We start from the raw sequence: 23,301 nt of genomic DNA, 5'->3' as shown, positions 1-23,301 counted from the left end.
GTCCAGTGTTCTCTCCACTAAACCAGAATTTAGCTCATCTGGTCAGAAAATGATGACAAGGAGGTCAAGGCAACAAATTTAACCTCCATATCATCAATGAAAGATTCATATTCTGCTACTAGACTGTACCTTTAACTAACCTATGATGATAATGATGGTTCTCATTTATTTAGCTATTTAAGGTTGTAAACCACTCTACATAAGTTCTCTTTTGAGTCTCATAACAGCCCTGTCCCTGTGAGAAGGGTGCTATTATTTCATAGATAAGGAAACCAAAGCTAAATCACTAAAATGAGGTTAAGTAATTGGCTCAGTATCACACAGATATCTGAGTATCTGATGCAAAATTTCAACTCGGTCTTCCTGATTCCAAAAGAATATTCAATGCAATCAAGATAGTCACCTACAAAATAAGTGTCCTTGACAAACTGATGAAGAAATGTGATTGGATCAATGCAAAACATATCTTTAACCTACTAGAACCAAAAGCTAATAAACAAATACATTCCCCACCACTCCTCCACCCCCCAAAAAAAAGTTGCCGTAAAGGAAGTAGTTCCCAGCCTTAGGTCCAGAGATATTAATGGAAAAAGTGATAGTCAATCAACATTGTCATATGTATTAATATCCCAGACCTTCCATTGACTAATTAACTAATATGTGCAAATTACTTAACCTCTCAAAACCTGTTGCCCTATCTGTAAAAATGGGACTAGTAACACATGGATTAAATGAGATAACAGATGTGAAATCACCTCTTTAATTGTAAAGTATGCTATAAAAATAAACTATTATAGGAGCAGCTAGGTGGTGCAGGGGATAGAGCTCTGGCCTTGGAGTCAGGAGGCCCCGAGTTCAAATCCAGCCTCAAACACCTGATACTTAATAGCTGTGTGACCCTGTCACTTAACCCCATTGCCTAGCCAAAAAAACCAAAAATAACAATATCTATTATTTACACACTGTCTTAACGAGCAATCCTTAATTTTCATTTCTTTTTTAGCAACTAGGTCCTTCAATGCTGCCCTCAAATAAAGGCTTATACCTCACTTTCTTCCTTGACCCATTCATTTGAGGAATTCTACCAATGTCTCAACAAAAGAAATATATCATATATTAAGGATTTCCACCATACATCTTTACAAAGCAATCTCCAGAAATGCTCAAAGCAAGAACTGTTCTCCATAACCCCATACCAATGAAATTAGTCAGCCCTTGTTCTTTTGATTCTGCCATGTATATGTGCAATCCTTACTGTATTGATCCTATTTCCCTTACTAGATTGTAATCTCCTTGAACACACCGTCTCAAGTCTACTGGAGTTTTGTTATGTGATGGTGTTTTAGTATCTCCCTTTCACTTTTTACCTGCCAGATGGTGCTACTTCCCCCAAAGCATACTTTTTTCACCTTAGACAGGTACTCCCAATTACTTGTCCCCACACTGAAGAGTTGGGCTGGGATTACTTCTTGCCTGGGTTTGAGTTATATAGAAGCTGTGGGTCCAAAGCAGTGTGCGGCTTCAGTTATCAGGGCTCTTCTTGCTGCTACTGGTTTTGAACTTGGTTTCCTACTTACCTTGCTTTGACCTTTCAGCCCCTGCAAATCTCTTGCTTCCTATGCCTTGGGATTTTCCATATTGCCTTGACCTTTAATGTTCATGTCTGTCTTGGCCTTTCATTATATCCTTTTCAAGTTGCACAACTTTATTCTCTCCTTCTGTGTCCTCTTGATCTGTCTAGCTTCTAAATCACTTTCCAGCTATTTATGGACATTCTGACTTTAATTTGCTACCTAGTTCAGACCCCCAATCTTTTTCTGCTATTGTTTCCTGAATCTGTCCCTACTCTATTCTTCTTCCTTGACTACCTGCTCTAGGTCCAGCCTATACCCACCATTAAACCAACTCTCCCAATCTCAGTTTTTCTGACACTTAACAGATATATGATCTAAGCAAATTACATGAAACTTTGGGCTTCAGTTTTCTCATCAATAAAATAGGGTGTCTGGACTAGATGGCTTCAAATATCTCTTTTAGCTCAAAATCTAGGGTTCTATAATCCAATAAATCTAGACTCACTCCTTAATTTACTGCTGATTTTATTGAACTATGCCACAGTTAAGGACAGACCAACTTGGCATTTGATGAAGGGGTGGTTCATTCTGAGCACTGGCCAAGAAAACAGTCTCTATGACAACCACTAAATTACAACAGGTGGCTCCAGCCCAAACATCCCCTAGATCTAATCTCTGTATTGAATTTACCTTTTTATCCTGTCAACACCAGGACAGGTAGCAATTGGTTGAAGATTCAGGGCAAAGAGCCAGGACTTGGAAAGCCAGGGTAAAGATAGGGGTACATGAAGCAGAGATGACCTAAAGAATGCCAACAAACCAGTTGTCAAGCCAGAAATAGGCATCTAGAATCAGGCAGGAGAATGTGTCAGCATCAAAGGTCAGAGGCGGACAGTAGATCAATCAATCAAACAATAAACATTATTAAGCATCTATTATGTGCCAGGCACTATGCTAAACTCCAAGGGTACAAAAAGAGGCAAAAGACAGTCTCTGCCCTCAAGGAGTTTACAATCTAATGGAGGAGCAAAAAAATTTCTACAGAGCACACTACAAACAAGATAAACAGTAAGTAATTAGCAGAGGAAAGGCACTAGCATTAAGAGGGGTTGGGAAAGTCTTCCAGTAAAAGAAGGGTAAATTTTAATTTGGACTTAAAGGGAAGTCAGTAGGCAGAGTGGAGGAGGATTTTCACAAAGGCTTAAAAGACCTCACATGATGTATCTTGTCCTTCTTTAAGATGCTTATCAGGTATTACTGTGTATTACTGATATCAACGTTTGTCTTACCTCATTGCTACATTTTAAAATTTCCTCATGGCAGGAACTACAACTTATCTAAACTTTTATATGTCCCCAGGTACCCAGAACATCACACTACAAGCAGTAATTGCTTAACAAATCTTAATTTTAATTTAGCAGGTTATGAAAGGCCACAAAGGCAACAGGTCTGGAATCCAGGAAGAGAATCTTGCCTAAGATCCTAGGAAAGGAAACTAGACAACCAGGGCTTAGAAGACTGGAGTCAGAAGGAGCATAAATAATAGGAGTGGGAACCCAGTCTAGGAATCTAGACAATAAGCACCAGCAGTTTTATCTTATAGTTTGTCAGATTCCTGCTTTGATCCTGAGGGTGTCAGGGACCAACCTTAGATCCTTTGGCAGGGATTACTTCATATGAAGTATTGAGCACGTGGGTTGGAAAAAGCAGCAGATTCTGGTACACGTGAGACACTTTCACAGCTGTGCATTTTTCCAAAAGAGACTTGATCAGTAGTCCCCAGTAGTATTGCCCAATATAACAGAATAATCCAGTAAAATAAGATTTACCACATCCCGTGGGATTTTTGTCTAAATGCTTTATCCCTCTATGAGGTCACACAGTTTCCTGTTGCCAGCTGAGAGGCAGCAGGGTATACTACAGAATATGCTGGAGTTAGAAAGTTAGAAAGACCCAAGTTCAAATTCCATCTCAGACAGTTAACAGCTGTGTGATTTTGAACAAGCCACTTACTCTTTCGAGGCCTCAGTTTCCTCATCTGTAAAATGAGGTTAGACTCAATGACCTCTAAAGTCCCTTCTAGCTCTAAATCTGTGAGCCTATGTTAAATCCCTGGACAAGCTTCTCTGATCCAAACTCACTCCCCATGCTCAATTCCCCAATCTCACATGACAGTGGTCTTCATTGAAAAAGAGGAACTTGGTATAATCTCTTTTAGAGAATCATCCCCATCTAAAACCCCAATCTGTTCTTATTCACTGGTTGCTGTTCATTTTCCTCTACCTTCTGTAAAAGAAGAAGAAAAAGAAGGAGGAGGAAAGGAGAAGGAGGAGAAGGAGAAGGAGGAGGAGGAGAAGGAGGAGGAGAAAGAGAAAGAGGAGGAAAAGGAGAAGAAGCATTCCTTCTCCCACCCCATCAGGAAGATAGAAAAGTAGATGAATAAATTCTATGTAGAATCTCAATCCCAATGTGCCCTGCTTTGGGCAGAAAAATCATCTGTGATTATTCCAATACCCTGAGTCAATATTTTGTGGAAAACTGGAAAAAAGGTTTGGCAATTATATTGAAAACAATCTCCTATACTCCAATCTTTTATCCACCCTCTCCCCAAACCAGTAAGAATTGTAATATCCAAAACAGGAGGGAGAAAAAAAACTATGTTTATTTGCACACTGCACCCTCTCTTTTTTTTTTCCCGAGATCCATGATTTCACCAGTGTAGAGTGCTCCAGTGAGGAAACTTCCTCTACCAATGCAATACAGTAACTATTTGCAACTTAATAGCCTTTGAGAGTTCCCTAGAATTCTTTCCTAACTGAACAGCCAGCATGTGTGACAGGTAGAACTTGAACCCAGGTCTTCCTGATTCCAAGGCAGGCTTTCTATCCACACACTCCCTCTTATTGGCTTACATCTAAAAAGTTAATATTTCTGGTAGATTGATTGAGGCAAAGAAACTCTTCTTTAATGCCTTAAGTTAACACAAATTACACCAAGGGATGATCAGTCAGACAATATGAATCACCAGCTGGTTTAAATTTTTCTTGAATCCAAGTTCAAGTGCCTGAATATAGCTTTAGCTCTCTGACTACAACGTACGGCCAAAAAGAAACAAATATACCCACTCTGGTCCCAAGTTTCACTTACTTTGGGGCAGATACAGAGTCACTGTAACTAGAGAACTCCAAAGATAAAACACCTAGTAAGACTAGTAAGACTCATTTTGAGTTTACTCCTACATACTTCCCTGCTTTCCCCCCAAAAAACCTTGAAAACAGAGAAGGGAAGGCAGAACCCTCCACAACCCAAGAAAAGCAGGGAAGCAATTCTACTCCTAAAACTTAAGAGTGGTGAGTGATTACCATCTTTTTTGGGGGACTACAGCAAATGCGGATTTATTTAATACCTGTTGTCTGTATGAAGTGACAAGCATATTTCTGCACTTTCAAAAATACAAAGGAAGTAGATTTATATATCAAATCCTGCCTGTTCTGGAGAAAAGGTTAATAATAAACTAGTCTATTTAAAGGCAAACTGAAAAGAAACGAATATTGAACCCCCTTTCAGTGTCCCAGCTATCCATATATAACTATAGTACCAAGGTAGCTAATTCTTAAAACTAGACACAACCACACATTTCATCCTTGCTTAGTACATAAAATCTTTAAACTTGCTGAATAGCAGAGAGGATGTGTGTGGATGTGTAAAACGCAGGATGTTTTATTCTTACTTTTCAGTTATCCTAATGCACAGTTCATTAAGGATTATAAAAGTGAACAAGAGTTCAAGGAATTTGAGTTTTAATTACATTACAATGAAATCAATGACTAGAGCTAGGTTTCAAATGAACACACATAAAAATGTGGCCTATCAACTCTTCAAGAATACAGATTTTTGTTTTTACTCTTAAGGTGCCCTAGTGCTACACAGAAACTTGAAGAAGGCAGCATTTACCACTACTCCAATTGGCTTGTCTTCCTTGAAAAGATAGTAGATCAAGGCAGCTAGGTGGTACAATGGACACAATGGATAGAGCACTGGCCCTAGAGTCAGGAAGACCTGAGTTCAAATCTAGTCTCAGCCCAGACAGTTGACACTTACTAGCTGTGTGAACCTAGGTAAGTCACTTAACCCTAATTGCCTTAAAAAAAAAAGACAGTGGGAATCCCTAGAATGTGGTATGTAAATATATTTCAAGGAGAATATATGATGCTTTACCTAATACCTTTGCTACAATCTGTATTACAGCTTGATATTTGAGAAATATTATTAAAAATTTTGTACTCTTGTCAAATAAATCCCTCTCAATGCCTGGAATATTTCGGACTAAAAAATTACTGACAATTTTACTTGACTAAACAAAATTATATGCGTCTTACTGGATGAAATAGGTTTCATGTCTGTCATGGTCACCTTAGGCATCTACATTGCTAATTTACAAATCAAGATTTGTAAATCTTCAAGTGCTGCATACAGAGCTGAAGACACATCAGGTATTGTGATCATTATTGTTGTTAATAACAGTTCAGTTGCCAGTTGCAAGCTGCTAGCTACGGTCTCCAGGCCAGGCCTAACAACAGCTTGTTCTTCCTACCTCTCTATTCCTCTCTTCCTCTGTCTCTCTGTGTCATGAGAAAATCTGGTCAGACTTGGCTCCAGAGGAAGGGTGGGGTGAAGACAGGTTGACAGAAAGAGACAGAATGACTGACTAATCCATAGGTGTAACCACTAAGCACCAAAGGAATTGTGAGGAAGTCTTTGGAACTCTTTATCTTACTTAAGTCTGTGTGATATAGGTCAAAGGTCCTTGAGGTACACTAGATTGGTGTTTTTGTAAAAGACTCCAGCTCACTTTGTTAACTTCTAAGGGTAAGGCCCAATATTTGGGGGCTACTTCATTGCCAGTCCATAGTCTTGGAAGAGATCTCCTGGGTGGAACACATGTGAGGTATGACACATCCCTGAATCATGACAGAAGGGACCCAGACAGGTATGTCACAGGCCAGCATTTTGAGATTGATAAATTATAAGTAAGTTAAACTGCCTTATGCACTGACTTGCATGAGGTGTGTCTTCTATAAATCCAGAATCCAACTGGTATGTATATAAGCCTAAACCTTGGGACTAGCTCTTAGTTGGACATAACTATTATTATTTAATATTTTAGTGAACTAACTTAAGACAGCTGTAAAAATTAAACTTCTGGAAATACAGCTATAAAGAATAAAATGCTTCAGTACTTTGATTTTTCTTGTTTTCAGTTTTATCTAATTTAGATTAGTTTTGGGTTATGAAATATGTCATCCCATTAGACAATTCTCTATTATCACTTCATCTCACATTCTGATATCCATTCACAAAACTTGTGTGAAATGCAATTCATAAGGTTGGTCTCTTTTCAAGTGACAAGGGTAGTTGGTTTTTTTTTTAATCCCTTAAAGCTGTTATTTCTTAATTCATGAGAAACATGATTATCTAAAATATTTGCACAAAGAAGAAAATTCATTAGGAGAGTTATAATTAAGGGGAGTAGAAAACAGTAATCCAGAATTATTTTAAATACCCTGTTTCCCTTTTATTGGCCACTTTTGGACATGCTACATCTGGACAACCTAGCCATCAAACTCTGAATGACTACATGGAGTTCTACCAAATACCATTCCTAGGATACAGGAAAGTTATTTGAAACCAATTAACGACATCCTATACCCCAGGGTAAAGCTCAAAGTATTTCAAGGGAACAACAACAACAACAAAAAATGCAGGCTGCAAAATTTTAATTTATATATAACTCAAATAACCTAGCAATAAAGGAAAAAATAATCTCTTAAATGTTGATGACTCTCTCCTCCCCTAGTATCCTTTTGAAAAGATATCTCCCCAAAAGTAGAACAGCAAAAAAAATCTGAGAAGAAAAAAACCTTTCTCAACAAATCAGATTTCATGAATGTTTTTTTAAAATGCCATTAATTTAATGTATGTGGAAAAAATAATTCTCCTAACAGAAGATAAAAAGGAGTATGAATTTAAGACTCCAGTTACACTTTCTTTCCAATTTACCTTCTGTAGCCAAACTAACACATTCTTTTTCCAAACTAGATTATAATTCATGCTCAGAAATACTTCAATACAGCTGCAGGCAATCTCAATGAGCTTTCTATTTGAGGTAGGGTAGGGCCTGCCTGCCTGCCTGCGCAGCAACCAGCTACCATCAAAGCAAGGGCCCTGAAATGTCTATGTCAACATTTTGCCCCTTTCCCAAGACTCAACATGCTAATGCATAATCGACCAGTTTGTATTCACATTTCCAACTTCAGCTACCTTTCAAATGGGACCTGAAACTTGCTAAATTGTTGTGCTTCTGTCTAAATCCAAATACTGGAGACAAACCTCAATCCAAGATGAGCTCATGATTACTGATGCAGAGAACCAGCCCTCCAACATTAAACAGCATTTTCAGCTGGAAATACTGGCCTACATACAAAAACCAAATGCTATTTTCCAGAAAATTTATGAAAACATAAAGCTAAAACCACCAACAGGACTTCAAACCAAAATGCTATTTAAGCATATTCTATGCATGCAATTCCCAAAAGGCATTTCTAACATCTTAGCAAAAAAACAAAAAACTGCCACTAGTCAGAGGTTTGTCTTTCAAATTTAAATAAAAAAGAAACACTGACTTTAAGGGAATGATTTCAGTGACCACAATTTTAAATCAGCTTATTGTTCTAAAATTAAGAGTGATTATGTTTAGTCATATGAATTTTGGTTGGCAGGATAGAAAATGCAACAAATAAGAAACGTGGATTTGAGTTTGCTTTGCAAGCATAATTCTATAGTGAAATACAGAACCTCTGGCATTCAGAAATGATACTGAATTTGAAAAACAATTTTAACAACATTTTAAAAGGAATTTTGCTCCATTATTCTACTAGTTTAACAAATCTAAAAAGAATATCCATATAAAACACTGTACAAAGTATTTTTTTAACCTACAATGCAATCTTCTCTTCCTTTGTTATACTTCATCGAAATATATTAGGGTCTGAAGTAACACTAAAATTTTAAATAAATAAATAACCACACCCTTATATACCTGCCACCCTTTAATCCAGCTATCCTGCCCACAACTACCACTACCTAACTTAATTTTAAAATTCTCAATGTTTCTGAGATTGTCTACTCTTCTAAACAGACAGAAGAGCAAAATAACCACTTCATCCTAGTCAGAAAAATTCATTTTCAATCATTCCCTCCATGCTCACCCTATGATTATAGTTTTACTAAGCTCCAACAGGCAGGACTGGTTATATCTGTTAACATCATTTTGGATAAGATTCTGGAGTTGGTGATTTCCTGTTTTTGGAAGTTACAGTCCTTTCGCAAGGATCCCTAAGGCAAAATGTTCAGTGTTCCTGGGTAAGCTTAAACAGCCTTTGTTCTTCACTTTGCTATATTCATTACTGCTTTCTTCTCTCCTCTTCCTCCAAAGCCTTTACTTTTCCACCATAAATTTAAATGTCAACTCAAATCTAAGAATACACTTTTAAGACATTAGAGCCTTTTCCATTATCCACGATTGTGACGTTTTACGTTGGAAATAGGCATCCTTTGGCAGAGGATGCCAGCCCATCCTGTGTTCTTTTGGTATTTCATTATTATTCCACGTTCAAATGTATCCCACAGAAAATCCACTACAACATTCAATCCAATCCATCCCCCCCACCAACACACCCATCACCACTACTACCACCACCATCAAAATCACTAAAACATTCCTCTACTTGGTTCCAAATGAATCCCTTTCAGGATGAGACAATGCTGCAAAGTAAAATAAAGCTGGTCAGTTGAATGAAGAAAATGTATGTCTAAGTCCAAAGTCTCTAAATTCTAAAATGATAACCAGGTGGTTATTTGATGAGGCAGTTACCTTTTATGTAACCATACGGAAAATGCTACATGGGTAAGACCGTGGTGCAATGCAAAACAATGCATTTTCCCCACAAGGCCCATGGTTTCTTACCAGCATTTGCACTTGGCACTTATCAAGGCCTATTTCTCGAAACTGAGTAGCCAGCAAGATGCCTATGCACATGCTATTTAAAATGAAGCCATCCTAAGTTAGCTCTGATAACAATGTCATCATAAAGTCATGCTAATCCCATTAAATTTGGAAAAGATATGAGTATTTCTTGTAGAGTCAAACCACAATTTCTTCACCAGTGAACCAATCAGTTGTCAGAGTTAATCTGTGTATGCATGTATCTTCAAATTATTATATTCATGCTCAAAATATCATATCTCACCTTGTGAACCTTGACCTTTTGGAAAGACTGATCAATGCTCAGTTACTGTCACACAGATGCATTACCTCTGCAAATATGAAAGGGTTAAAAGCAGCCCCAGTCAATAGGCCTACAAGAAAAAAAAGACAGTATGTATGCCTTACAGCATCACTGAAATGCATTTATGCTCATTCCTAGAACAATACTGTTACCTTTTGGCCTTCACAACAGTCAGATGTAGCCCCCACACACAAACACACACACCCTTTAATAGCATCTAAGATGAAAAGCACAAGACAGCACACATCCTGCAAAAGAAAACAGCATGCAAAGCAGCATTCTCCAAGTCACAAATAAAACTACAATTACAAAGACATCAGTTCATTTTGGTTTGGTTTTGTTAAAAGAGAGAGAAAGAGACTGCAAAAACCAAGTGTCCCCACCCTAGCAATGCACATTTTTTTTCTTTAATAAGGGTCATAAATCTCAGCTCCTTGTCCATCCCTTAAGCAAAAGAAAAAGGCATGAAAAGCCTAAGTAACCTCAGATCCTGCAAACCTGTCCATTTTTTTTCCTCTTCTTCCCTATACAGAATCTTTTAGGACTACATTAGACACATACCAGTGCTGTGTGGTGTCTAAAGTGTGCATTCACATACTGTGTTGGGATGGTACCTTCCTGCAAGCTCCTCTGCTTTTGGCTGCCATGAAGGGAGGAAGCTGCTATCCCACTGTAGTAGCTCAGTGACTGCATTGTGTTCAGGAGCTGATCTGCCTCAAACCAGTTTCAGCCGGTTCTGGTCACCCTACATAAAAAAGCTATGGCAACCCTCGCTGAGTTGCCAACAAGTCCCTGAAAATCAACAGCGCAGGGGGGATCTCGCTAGGGGTTGCTTTTTCCTTTTTGGTCCTGGTGAGGAGGAGGAAGTCATCGTGTATCACCCCCCCCCCAAGACCCATGCACATACCCTTGAAATGCTCACCTCTCCAGCGCCCCTAAAGCCTCTCAGGGCCCCATTCCCCCCCTCCCTTCTACCCGAAGCTCCCAGCACATCCATTTCCCCCTCCTTCCTTTCCCCACTTACCTCCCACAACCTGGCTCAGATCTTTGTGTGTGTGTGTGTGTGTTTTTCTATATGTGTATGTGTGTCTCTGTGTTGGGAGCTAACAAAGAGCCCCCCAATAAAGAAAAATCTAGAGCTCTGTCCTCACTCAGGATGCGTTTGCTGCACACGACGGCCTTCAACCCCATAGCAGAGAGCTGCGGGCTTGTTGACCAGGTTCTTCTCTGCCTGACACCCCGACTCTACTCCACCCCACCTCTCTGCCTGCCCTCCCCTCTCTCCCAATACTGTCACCACCACCACTACCACCACCACATGCCCCACACCCGCCCGCCCACCCAGCCAGCCAGCCAGCCAGCCAGCCAGCCAGCCAGCCACCACCCCCCTCCTCTTTCTCCAACCTTCTCCTCTTCTTTCAAGTACCTGGGGAGAAAAAAAGTCCAAATCCCTTCACCCCAGGGAAGAAAGCTGGGGATGTCCATAGGGAGAAGGAAGGATGAAGGGGAAGAAGGGGAGGAGTGGGGGGGACAGAGGCCCCTTTAAAATAAACAGTGTAGAGACAGTGCTGGGGGAGGGGAGGAGGAAAAGGAGTGCCCCACTGCTCACGTGGCCCCCTCTCAGAAGCCGTGGGGCCTAGCTCCAGCGGCGCCCTTTTCCAACCCCCCAGGAAAGTGGCAGCAAAGAGAAGAGAAGCTCTCCCCAGAGAAGAGCTTGGAGAGGCCAATACTGTCAGGCCAAGGGGACTAGGAATCGCCCATTGCCACCCCACCCCTGCAGTGGTGGCAGCAGCTAGGGGCAGATGCAAACCCGACCTACCTACCCCCCCACCCATTCCAGTCTTCTACCCAGAGCCCCCCTCTCCTGGTTCCTTCCTGCCCTCCGACCCTCACCTTTCCAGACACCCACACCCACATATACACACTCACACACATAGGCGCACACCCACCCCCTTCCCGGTGTTGGCCTTTGCAGCGGTCAAGCCCGGGTGTCTGGGCCGCAGCTCGGATGACCTTTGTTTAGCGCGGCGCCGCCGGCTGCTGCTGTAGCTGTCGTGGCTGCTGCGGCTGCTGCTGCTGCTGCTAAGGCGGCGGCGGCGGCGGCAGCGGCGGCGGCTGCTTCCATATTACGGGCGTGTCATCTGCATTCCCGCTGCCTGGGTCTGTGTGTGTGTGTGTTGGGGCGGCCTCGCCGCCGCCGCTGTTGCTGCTGCTGCTGCTGCTGTTGTTGCTGCTGCTGCTGCTGCTACTACTACTACCACTGGCTGCGCGGCAGCTTCAGCTCCCTGGGCAGCTGCAACAGGAGCAACCACAGCAGCAGGGGCGCCGGGGCCCGGCCCCACCGCAACATACCCCGGGGCCTGGAAAGTCTGAAGCCCCGGGCCAGGCGGGCAGGCGGGCGCCGGCACTCGGGTCCCCGCCGCGCGCGGCCCTGTGCCTCTCTCCCGGGGAGCCGCGCGCGACGACCCAGGGCAGCTTGGCAGAGTAGGCCGCGCGCGGCGCCGCGAGCCCGGGGCTGAGCAGAAGCTGCGGCCTAGGGAGGGAGGGGAGGGTGCCGCCGTGGCCCCAGCTCGCCCAGGCACGGCCGGAGAGCCGAGCGAACAAAAGAGAGGAAAGGGAGGGGGGGGGGGGGGGGGGGGGGGGCGGGGAGGGGGGGAGGGGAGGATGGGGGGGGGGGGGTGTTGGTTAGAGAGAAAGGCATGCAATATGCTATTATTCTTATAACTAGCTTAGATTATTACGAATTTTAAAATAAGTCTGACAGACCTGCCAAGTCTCACCCATATGGGGCTGCTGGATTTTAACTCTCGCCCTGGTGATGGTGGTGGTGAGAAGGATGGAGAGAGGATTTTTTTTTTTTTGTCCAATGTGTATTTCAATCAGACATTTTGGGATCTGACTCAGTCCTTTAAACGGCCGCAAGCCGCAGCTACTGGAGAGCAAGGCCTTGCTAAAGATGGCTGGAGAATATCGAGAGGCTGAGGGTGGAGTGGGGGGGGGGAATCTTAAGGAAAAGAAGGAGTGGTGGCTCTGTTAGCCTTGTAATGGTGGCAAATAAAAGTGGGGAAGGGGGAAATCTTAAGAGAAATTAATTTCAAGCTTCTCACTTGGGGATAAAGAAGGGGCCTTTTCTTTATGGGTCCAGCTTGAAGCCCTTTTCTCTTTAAACCGTACCACAAAAGGAGTGAAGACACCCCAGTAGGGAGAACGAGTTAAAAAGTCATGCATTTTGCTATCGGAGAACAAAAAGGAATTGGGACTTGATTAAACTATGCCATTTTTTGTTTCTTTGGTAGTTTTTTAAAAGTGAAGAAAATGGTATTAAGAAAACTCAGAGGGAAGGGAAAACAAGATGCAAAAAGCCCAAGTTTTTAAATCCTAGAAGCAAGTTTTTTTAAAATGTAACATATATGGTGTTTTTAAAGAAAGAGCACACAATAGTCAAACACATATATAATACTGAAACGTCTCTATCTTTCCTTGTCTTAAAGGTGAGATTACATGTTTTCTGTTGCAGATTGAGCCTCTTGTTTTATCCATTTGTATGTCATGGTTTTTGAAATGTCCACAATCTGATTTTTTTTAGGACACAGCATATAAAACTGAAAACCAATTTAAAACACACAATGCCAATTGAGCAACCACTGGGAATAGAACAAAATGGGAAAATCTGTAAAAAAAAAAAAATGCCTTTCTCTCCAAGTCTGCTAAGACTTCACTTGGCTCTACCACTACAAATACTGCATCAAACTAGACAACACCTTTTTAAAAAATCTGCTATACCATTTGACTACACTACAGTAGCAAAGAATATTTCCAGCTGATTCTGTACTGCATGAAATATTTCTGGATGTTTCCTTTTGTTGGTTTTAAATTAGATTAATTAGTTAATGTCTGCAGAGCATTTGGAAGAAGAAAAGTCCTTGAAAGATGTGCACCTTACATTAACTTCCATTGTTCTTATGTTAAAGATTTAGAATTGAACATAACACTTTTGCTATTAAAAAAAACCTTTTTATATGAATGAACTGAAATATAATCTCAGAGATATCATTACTCTTTAGTCTAAAATAACAAATTGCTTGTGGTTGCATATAAATTTGATTATATTTACAGTTTTAGAAATGTCAATGTAAATGGCAAAATTTTCACCACCATACCTCACATTTGCCAGTACGATATGATAAAATGGGAAGATCATCAAAGGCCTGAAAATAATCACTTCCACTCTTATATGAATTGTATTTTCAATTTTACTTGAACTTTGTTTCTTTTTTTCTTCTCCACAACTTGAATGAGCCCATGGCCTTATCAGCTACAATATATAGTCAGCAACAGACTACTGGTATGTACTCATGGTATTGTTATATATTCTATGGAAGTATATGACAAGCATGCCATAATATTTAATAAATGCTATAGCATTTAATAGACGGGTTCTATGGTCAATTTGATAGTATTTCCTCATCCTTTTTTGTTGCAGTTCATGTTACAGAACAGCCAAAGGGATTTAAAGGGTTCCAAGATTGTCAGTAGATAGAATGTTTTCCATGGAGTGTCTTCATCTTCAGAATTTCCTGATGGTCTCAAGATGGCAAAGATTGTTTTTGAACAGGTCACTTTGCAAAAGCATTTTAGATCCAGACTGCATAATAGCAAGAGTCTTAGAGAAAATTGGTTAGCAAATGTGCCTGGATTCACAGATAATAGATCCATTATGATAGTCTTCAAAACATATAAATATATCAAACTGGTAATAGAAGATTCAGTTTTCCTACAAATCATCAAAACCTTTTGTTTCTAGAGGGATTTAGATGAACCATTTTGCTAACTTTGTTACTTACAAGACAAATAGACAACTGAAAAGCATAAGCTCCAAAATGCTGCATTTCACAGAATTATAAAATTCCAGCGTTGGAAGGATATTTTTTTAATCCAAAGTATAAAATAAAAAATGCTTTACCCCACCAAAAAAAAAAAATCAATACAAAAACTGTTTGGAAGGATACACTGTATCCTACTGTTTTATACAACTATAACAGCCCAGGCAGTTACCTGACTATGTAAGATTGAAACAAATTATTGTTTCTGAGTGTCATGCATAAAGGTCAGCGCAAAGAAATCATGTAACATTAATGCCAAGTAGAAACTACAAGAATTTCAGTTCCTTGGGGATTTTGTTTGTTTTGGGGATTTTTTTTCTGTATAAATCAAAAGGGGGTTGGTTTTTCAGCAGACACCCATCAGTGGACCTCAAAATGCCAGCTTTGGTTTTTTAAGATGATTTTTCTCTTTTGTAGACCTCATTCATAAGGCATAGAATAGCACTCCACATATCTTTCTGTCTTTCACATTCCTCAGTGGAAATAGGAAAACATTCTATAGACAGAGTACATAAGAGGTGACAAATACACTTTCCTAGGTGTATTTGCAGTATGCAACTCTTCAAACTGAAAGGTCTATGACCTCTAAAGAGATATAGGCTAAATTTATCATTGATTTTTTAAAAGTATTGCTTACTTTGTCCTTTAGTCATGCACTTTTAGAATTTGTATCCCAGTGGTTATCAAAAAGACCAACCAGATTTTATTTTGGTTTTAGTGATGATAAAAAGGTTGCTATGATTATCTGGCTTGGCTAAAATGTAAAATTGAAGGGACTTATAACTAAATAAATATGATGAATCCCCTAGAAAGATAGAGAGGATAGATATAATGGTATAGATTTCAATTCTGGTGATCCTAAATGAGCTAACAAAGAAAAGCCCTTTGCCTTTCATTAACTATATAAACTGCATAATAAAGCATCTCCCATGGCAAGGAGACTCATGTAATACAAACGCTGCTTGGGCAGTCGATGCCTTTAGGTGAAGGATATAAAATTTTGATTCCTTTAAGACTGAAAAACTAATTTTGATGAATCTTGAGGTTTGATATTCAAGCTAAAGCATTAAAAAATTAATCTCTGGGCTTTTATGAGATAATTTCCTCAACCTGTTAGAAAGTGGTCCCAAGGAAGCCAAATCTATGAGTCTAATTCATTACAGGTCAGTAAGTCTAACAGAGAAAAACTTTAGTCAGGCTGCACTCATGATCTCAAAAAAAACCATCCTCAAAATCCATGCTACTGACCTTTCAGGATGGGGGGAGAGTGGGAATGGGAAGCAGATAAGATGTCAAAGTATAAACCCATTCCCACTCCTGAAAAGACTTACAGAAAGCAATTTGGAACTATGCCCCAAAGGCTTTTAAATTGCATATCTTTAACCCAGTGATACCATTACTAGATCTTTATCACAAAGAGATCAAAAAGAGGAAGGAAAAGGATCCACGTGTACAAAATTATAGCACCTCTTTTTGCAGTGGCAAGGAATAAATCAATGTAATGGAATATTATTGGGCTATAAGAAATGAAGGGGGCAGTTTCAGAGAAACCTTAGGAAGACTTCTATGAACTGATGCAGAGTGAAGTGAGCAGAACCGGAAGAAAAAAAATCATAACAACAATATTGTAACAACTTTGAAAGACTTGGAAACACTGATCAATATAATGACCAACCACAATTTCAGAAGACCAGTGCTAATGCTGTAAAGTAATGCTGCCCACCTCTTGATGCAGAGGTAATGGATTCAAGAGCAGACCAAGAAATATTTTTTGGACATGACCATTGCAGAATTTGTTTTGCTTGACTGGTTGTATTTGTAACTCTGTGTGTGTGTATGTGTGTGTGTGTGTGTGTGTGTGTGTTGTGTTCTTTCCCATGGAAGGGACTGGTAGGAGGGAAAAAAGGCAAATCTTCATTTGAAAATAAAATAGTCAATTCTGCTATAACTTTTATTTTGAAAATTAGAGTTTGTTCCAACAGGATTGATATATTAGTGAACATTTTGAACATAACGTGAATTTTGACTTTGCAGATACTTAATTTCTTCCATGAGCAAGAAGGAAGAAAACTACACTACTTCACAATAACTCACAAGCTGCACGCCTCTTTATACCACCAGACACCCACTTCCACAAGCAAACTTCAGATCTTTGTGCCATATTTATTGTATATCTTCTGGTGCAATAGAAGCCGTGGGGGGAGGCATTCCCTCCCCCACTGAGAATTATCCAGCCCCAGTAGTAGGCCAAGCAGCAGCCACTAGTTATTGTAGTATTTATGTATTTCTTAACCATTTAACATGTATAAAACCATGGTACCACTTTTAGTAGGTGCCTATCTTTTTAAAAAAATGTATATCTCACTGATAGAATTCCTGAATGTAGGGCCCCTAAACTCCATTGTCCCAATAAGCAGTTTTTTGTTGTGAGAAAAGCATGGTGCTTTTTGGGAACACATATGTTGGGTTAGAGCATAACAAACTATAATTATTTCAGAAAAAAAAATCTACAGCATACATCCACTGAGATTCTGGGTTGGGACACTATCTGGTCAGACTAAGCTAACACCAAACTAGAAGGAGACAATTGCAACTTGATGTGTTTGGGCAACAAATGATTTTTGTCAATGACTTGAATAAAGACATAGATGGCATTTTTAGCCAAGGTGCAGATAACACAAAGTTAGGAGGAACAGGTTAGACAACATATCTAGGATGCAAAAAATTTGTCTATGATGGTGGACTAGATTTAATCAAGTAAAGTTCAACAGGAATAAGTGTAAAGACACATGATTGATTTTTTTTTTTAAATCAACCACGCAGGTACAGAATGGAGAAAGCATGGCCAGAAAGCAGTTCACATGAAAAAAAAAAAAAAAAAACAACAAAAAAACAAAAAACAAAAAAACTGGGCAACAACTCAATATGAGTCAGTGTGCCATGACAGCCAAAAAAAAAAAAAGCTAACAAAATCTTTGTATCAATAGAGGCACAATGTCCAGAACAAGGGAGGTGATAGTCCTGTTGTACCAGGCCCTTATCAGAACACATCTGGAGTACTATGTTCAGTTCTTGGCACCATAATTTAGGAAGGCATTTAAAAATCTGAGGGACTTCCTATAAGCATGACCAGCATAATGAGAGATCTGGAGAATCAATGATTGGTTAAAGAAATTGATGATGTTTAACTCAGAGAAGAAAAGACTGGTAGCCAGGGACGTGATAACTATCTTTAATTATTTAAAAAGCTATCATGTGGAAGAGGGATTGTCCTTGTTTTTCTGGGCCCCAGAGGGTAGAATTAGTAGCAATAATTGAAAGTTGGAGAGAGGATTTTGGCTCAATGTAAGGAAAAAACTTTCCTAAAATTATAGCTGTCCAAAAATAGAATGGACCCACTTAGCAGATTGTAGGGCACCCCACGAGTGGAAGCTGGAAGACTTGTTGGGGATATTGTGGTATGGGAATTCCTGTTCAGGTATAGGCTGCACTATGTGGACTCTGAGATCCCTTTTCACTCTATTTAAGTCTGTGGTTCTATAATATATGTTAAGTCCTGTCATCCAACAGATAGCTCTAGGTTATTTTTAAAATTTTCATTTTATATTGTGAACTTAACATTCATCAATAGATGATGAAAGAACTGAACTGAAGAACTGAAGAAAGGATTATAATAGACCCCAGGAGCTTCTGTTGCAGAAGGTTGTTTGTTTTTTTTAATGTATATTGAATTTAACAAGATAGGAACTAGATTAATTATTCATTGACATAACTCAAGATTTAAAGAACAAGACAGATTTCTTATACCCCAAAACTGAGCTCCTACATCATGTCATTTCCTCATGCCACTTTCTCTGACAATACCCATTTCTCCCCTTCTTTTCTCCTGCATGTCATCAGTTTAAATGGCCAACTATACTTTATTGCACTATGTGGAAATTTCAGGGTACAGACTATACATAGTTAAGGTGTGGAAACATATTTGAAATATTTTTAGTTGATGTAAGCAAATATTTCTGTAGCCTAAAACCCTTTCCAGACTTTCAGACTTTTCCCCTTAGGAAAGTGTGTAGATGGTCAAGAAAAAAAAAACTTGGGAAAATGGATTAAGGATGGAAAGCAAACTGATGACAAAAAGTATTTATATTCTACTTAAGATCTGGCCACCTCAGCCACTGAAACAATTCACTCTATGATCCACTTAAAGATGGTGCCCTTTTCTAGTTGGAGGAAGCTTTTTGAAACTCTGAGAAGAGTAGGTATAATAAATTAAGTCACTATTGTTCTAGAATGCAGGCTCCAAAACTATATTTTAACATATTGTGACCTTTTGGGGTTCTGTTGCTATGTAACCTCAAATTGTCTTGGAGTAGAGAAGCATTTCGGTGCCTATGCATCAAAATGAGGGGAGGGGAGGAGGGAATTACAGTGGTTTGGACATTTCTCTCCCCACACGAGAAATGATTGGATTTAGAAAAAAAAAATTTTTTTTAATTCTCACAAACTTGTGCCTAAAATGTACAGAGTACAGCATTAGTACTTTTCTTCAACAAAAATACACAGCATCATTCACTGAGTTTGAAGTATTAAACTACCCCTTCCAAACGCAAACTGCTGTCATTTCCCTTCAATATTCAAATTCTTCTGGCATCTAGCCCTGAGTCTGCATTCCGCTCCCAGACCTTCAGCCTTTTGTTGGGGGGGAGGGGGAAGGAGTCTCAAGAGAGCAGCAAAGTTCTTGTTTGGGCCTTAATTACATATCCAGCTTTCCACTGTGCTGACTTGGAGGCTTCCTCCCTTAGCAATTTATCTAGTATCCCACCATTCCTGCTCTAAGAATGCAAGTTTCTGTATACTGTGAGAGTCCCCTAGAGCCTGTCTTTCTCTAGCAGGGATTGTCTTTTGCCTCTTTTTGTATCCCTAGCATTTAGCACAGTGTCTGGCACATAGTAAATACTTAATAAATGTTTATTGATCAACTGATTCTATATTTAAGTAAACTGGATATTCTTTACTGCCCCATATCTTATTTCCCTATCTTAGGATAAAGTAGTAGATTCTACCATTCATGACTATAATCTAGATGAGCCATTTTTGGAAGTTCTTGGTTGCCTCATGACCCTCCAGAGTTCTAAGAATGACCCCTCTTTTTTTTCTTGTCATATTATGACTGCCAACAGCATTGGCATAGATCTCCACTGCTCTTCTCCTCAACAGAGGTTCACTTTCTTTCTCAGATCAAAACAATAATAGCACTTTAAGGATTAGAATCCACCTTCCTCAAAACACAGCCCCCCTCCACTGTAGCCAATTCAATTCAACCAACATTTATTAAGCACTTATCAAGTGGAGGAGGGATGAGAACACAAAAACAAAAATGAAATAGCCTAGCCCTCTAGGAGCTACTGGGACACTCAGCTAGGGAGGAGGCACTTGTTTCCAGATAAAATAGAACATAAAAGCAGAAAAGTAAATTTCAGTCTTAATCTCTCCCCCAAATCTCTGGATCACCAAGGGCCTACTTACTGTACATCTCTACCTGGTGTCCCATCAGGATCTCAAATTCTTTATGTCAGAAATCTTCTGTGACTTCATATTTATCTCTAGTATAAAATACAACCTCCTCAGATCTAGCATTTAAAGTTATCCACAATCTAGATGCATTCTGTCTTTCCAGACTTATTTCATATTACTATCTTTCATGCGTTTTCTATTCCAACCTATCTAGTCTCTTAGCTAACCCCCAAAACCAGCATCTCCTCTCACGAGTCTCAACCATCATGCCTTAGCATGAGCATATTAGTACTTGTCAGGAATGCATTCTGCCTCTTAGAATCCTTATCTTCCTTCTAGGCTCAGGTCCCCTCAGGACCTCCCATTGCTAACAATATTTATCAATTCAAATTATCTTGCATTTACTTACAATCCACCACCAGCAGCACCCCTGCAGAATATAAACTCCTAGAAGGTAGGATCTATTTTGAGTCTGTTTTTGCATGCCCAACATCTAGCACAGTGCTTTGTACATAATGGCACTTGCTGTTTATTGAATTTTGGGGTAATCTGAAGAAAAAGTGAACACAATTAACTCTGAGTCTTACTGGGGGTGTGGCACCTGAGTCTCTAAGGAAGATAAAGATTCTGAGAACGTAAGGTGAAGAAGCAAGGCATTCCAGGCACTAAGGACAAGCCCACGCAAATGTAAAGAAATGAGAGTTGGAATGCTGAAATTGGGAACAACTATTATTAAAATTAAGTATTACCTGGCACTCTTTCTTCTGTAACAGGATATCTGTCCCATTTCAATATCTCTATTTTAGAATTCATAATACATATCCTCATATTTAAGGCAATCCCTACTAATCCCATTATATATTTCAAAATGCTTCCCATCTCCTCTCCTCTGCCCCTGATATAGGAGCAGTTCCACAACTGACCATCATTTTTAGAGGACATGGCATTTTAAAGCAAATACAACCTGAGAATTAAAGCCTGGAGAGCAAATAGGAGCCAATAAAGTAAAAAAGGAGACTTCATGATTTGAGATCAAAGTCCTAAGCTAGTTAGTAAGATGTGATAGAGGGAAAGAGGAAATGATCCATAGTCATATCTCTAGGAGCCTAGTAGAATCTAGAGCATTTATCTGAAATGGAAAAGAAAATAGAGCTATGGAAATATCAACTCTCTATACATTTCTAGTCCAAGACAATCATCCAGCAAAGCCTTCATTATAATCAGATGAAATCTGAGGGTTTAATACAAATGTGGGGGGAAAAAATTACTGTATTTCCATTGGTGAGAGGGAGAAGTCAAGGTTTTGTTTTGAGTAAGTACTTATTGCCTACACTGGGAAAAGGGGAAGGGTCTGCATTTAATTTCCAAATAAAAACCCCTTCTTCTTTATTGTTGTACTTGCTAAGGAATCATATACTCCCTCTCACACCTCTTTTAACAGAAATCAGATTTCATTGATATAGTTAGCACACATTTATTAAGTACCTACTAAGTTCTAGGCACTGTGCTAACTGCTGGGCAGAAAAGCAAAAGACAGATCCTGCTCACAATCTTACATATAAAAAGATGCTGACCTGGTGGTGATGGGGAACAGAGTGAGAGGAGCTAGAGGGAAAATGTTAAGATGGATGCCCTAGGGACTCCCCTGAATTGGACAATGTGGGAGGAGCTCTGCAATGTCTGCCCTCCACTCTGTCCAATCAGAAGGGCTCATGAGGGGGTGGTACTGAGGAGATTGGAGTTTCAGTACTGATGTCATCTTGCAGAGTGATACACTTCTGGAGATCATGATGAAGTCCAGGAGAGCATCTGAGTGAGAAATACTGGTGAGAAATCTCTTCCCCATGCAGATTGTACCTGTTCTGTAACTTGGAGAGTTACCTGGGGTTCTAAGAAGTTAAATGATTTGTTCATCATTAGAGTCAACATGAATTGGAGCCCAGGTAGTCTTCCTGACTATTAGGCTTAGTCTTTTTCTAACATGGCACACTGTCTCTCATGGACCCCTTTATCACCTAAAAATAAAACCCTATATAAAGGGAAAGGGAGCATTTATTAAGTACCTGTTATGTGCCCAGCCCTGAGGCAATACTTTACAGATCTCATTTGACAAAATAAAATAAGTAGAATCCTTTTTTCTTCCCTTAGGGATCACATAGGGTATTGTAATTTTTATTATCAATATCATGCCATCTTTCCATCTGCTCTACTGCCTTCTTCTAATCCCTACCCATACTTAGCTGTCCCTAAGCAAGCACACTGCAGAAAACCATACAGTATAACTAAGCACATAGAACCATCAGAAGAGTTGTCACCATTTAGCATCATTCATGCACAAAGCATACTATCCTAGTACTGTAGGAATATAGAAAATAATTCTCCCTGTAGAACTTACTTCAGAGGAAGAACATATTTACAGACTAAATAACAATAGTCAACAATGGCAAAATGCTACAGTATCCATCTCATTTCAAGTGTCAGAAGTTCCACTTCTATTCATATCTTGGCCTCCTTCAGCTCATCCAAAAACTGTCAGTTGTCATGGAGATTCAGTTGGTAAAAATATACTTGCTTTTTGGCCCAGATACTAGATGAAGACCACTAGCATATTTCATAAGCTGCCAAATCACTATCATGGAGAAATTGTTTACAATTCCTAAAAGCCCAAACTGGATTGGAGCCAGAAATGGCACTAAAAGATTAAATCCTGATTTTGCCAATGCCTTACACTCTTTGCTTTTTTCCAGTGTGCCTGCACCATACAGCTATCATTCCCATCCCTTCTCCTCACTATTGCACTACTAATCTGTAATCTCTTGCTTGGACTATCTTTCCTAGCATACCAGAAAACAAGGCATCAATTAAAGATTGATCAATATAAGAGCTCTCCCCCTGTCCCAGAAAGCATTCTCTAAAATATTTTTCCTGCTTTGATATCTAGCTCCCAAAAAGCCAGCTTCAATTTTGATCAGTTCCACTTTG

The 23,301-nt window shown here is 39.6% G+C and overlaps 1 protein-coding gene across 11 annotated transcripts in view; it reads right to left on the bottom strand.

The window, feature by feature from the left end:
* The window catches only part of ZNF532 (zinc finger protein 532), a 114,897-nt gene extending 102,048 nt beyond the window's left edge, over nt 1-12,849 (bottom strand). For 2 of the 11 annotated variants that reach the window (XM_027868878.1, XM_027868889.1), the window contains exons 1-2: nt 11,872-11,948; nt 9,884-9,992 (exon numbers count right to left, since the gene is read on the bottom strand). The gene's annotated coding sequence lies outside the window, so the exon portion shown is untranslated. Of the gene's footprint in view, nt 1-9,883; nt 9,993-10,483; nt 10,790-10,946; nt 11,041-11,871; nt 11,955-12,688 lie in introns of those variants that run through there. The other 9 variants (XM_027868881.1, XM_027868882.1, XM_027868879.1 and 6 more) reach the window with 9 other exon arrangements.
* Nucleotides 12,850-23,301: the final 10,452 nt, after the last annotated feature.

The sequence above is a fragment of the Vombatus ursinus genome, unplaced genomic scaffold, assembly GCF_900497805.2.
Source record: "Vombatus ursinus unplaced genomic scaffold, bare-nosed wombat genome assembly UNPS02014791.1, whole genome shotgun sequence".
NCBI classification, from domain to species: domain Eukaryota; kingdom Metazoa; phylum Chordata; class Mammalia; order Diprotodontia; family Vombatidae; genus Vombatus; species Vombatus ursinus.
This window is presented reverse-complemented; position numbering and strand designations above follow the sequence as displayed.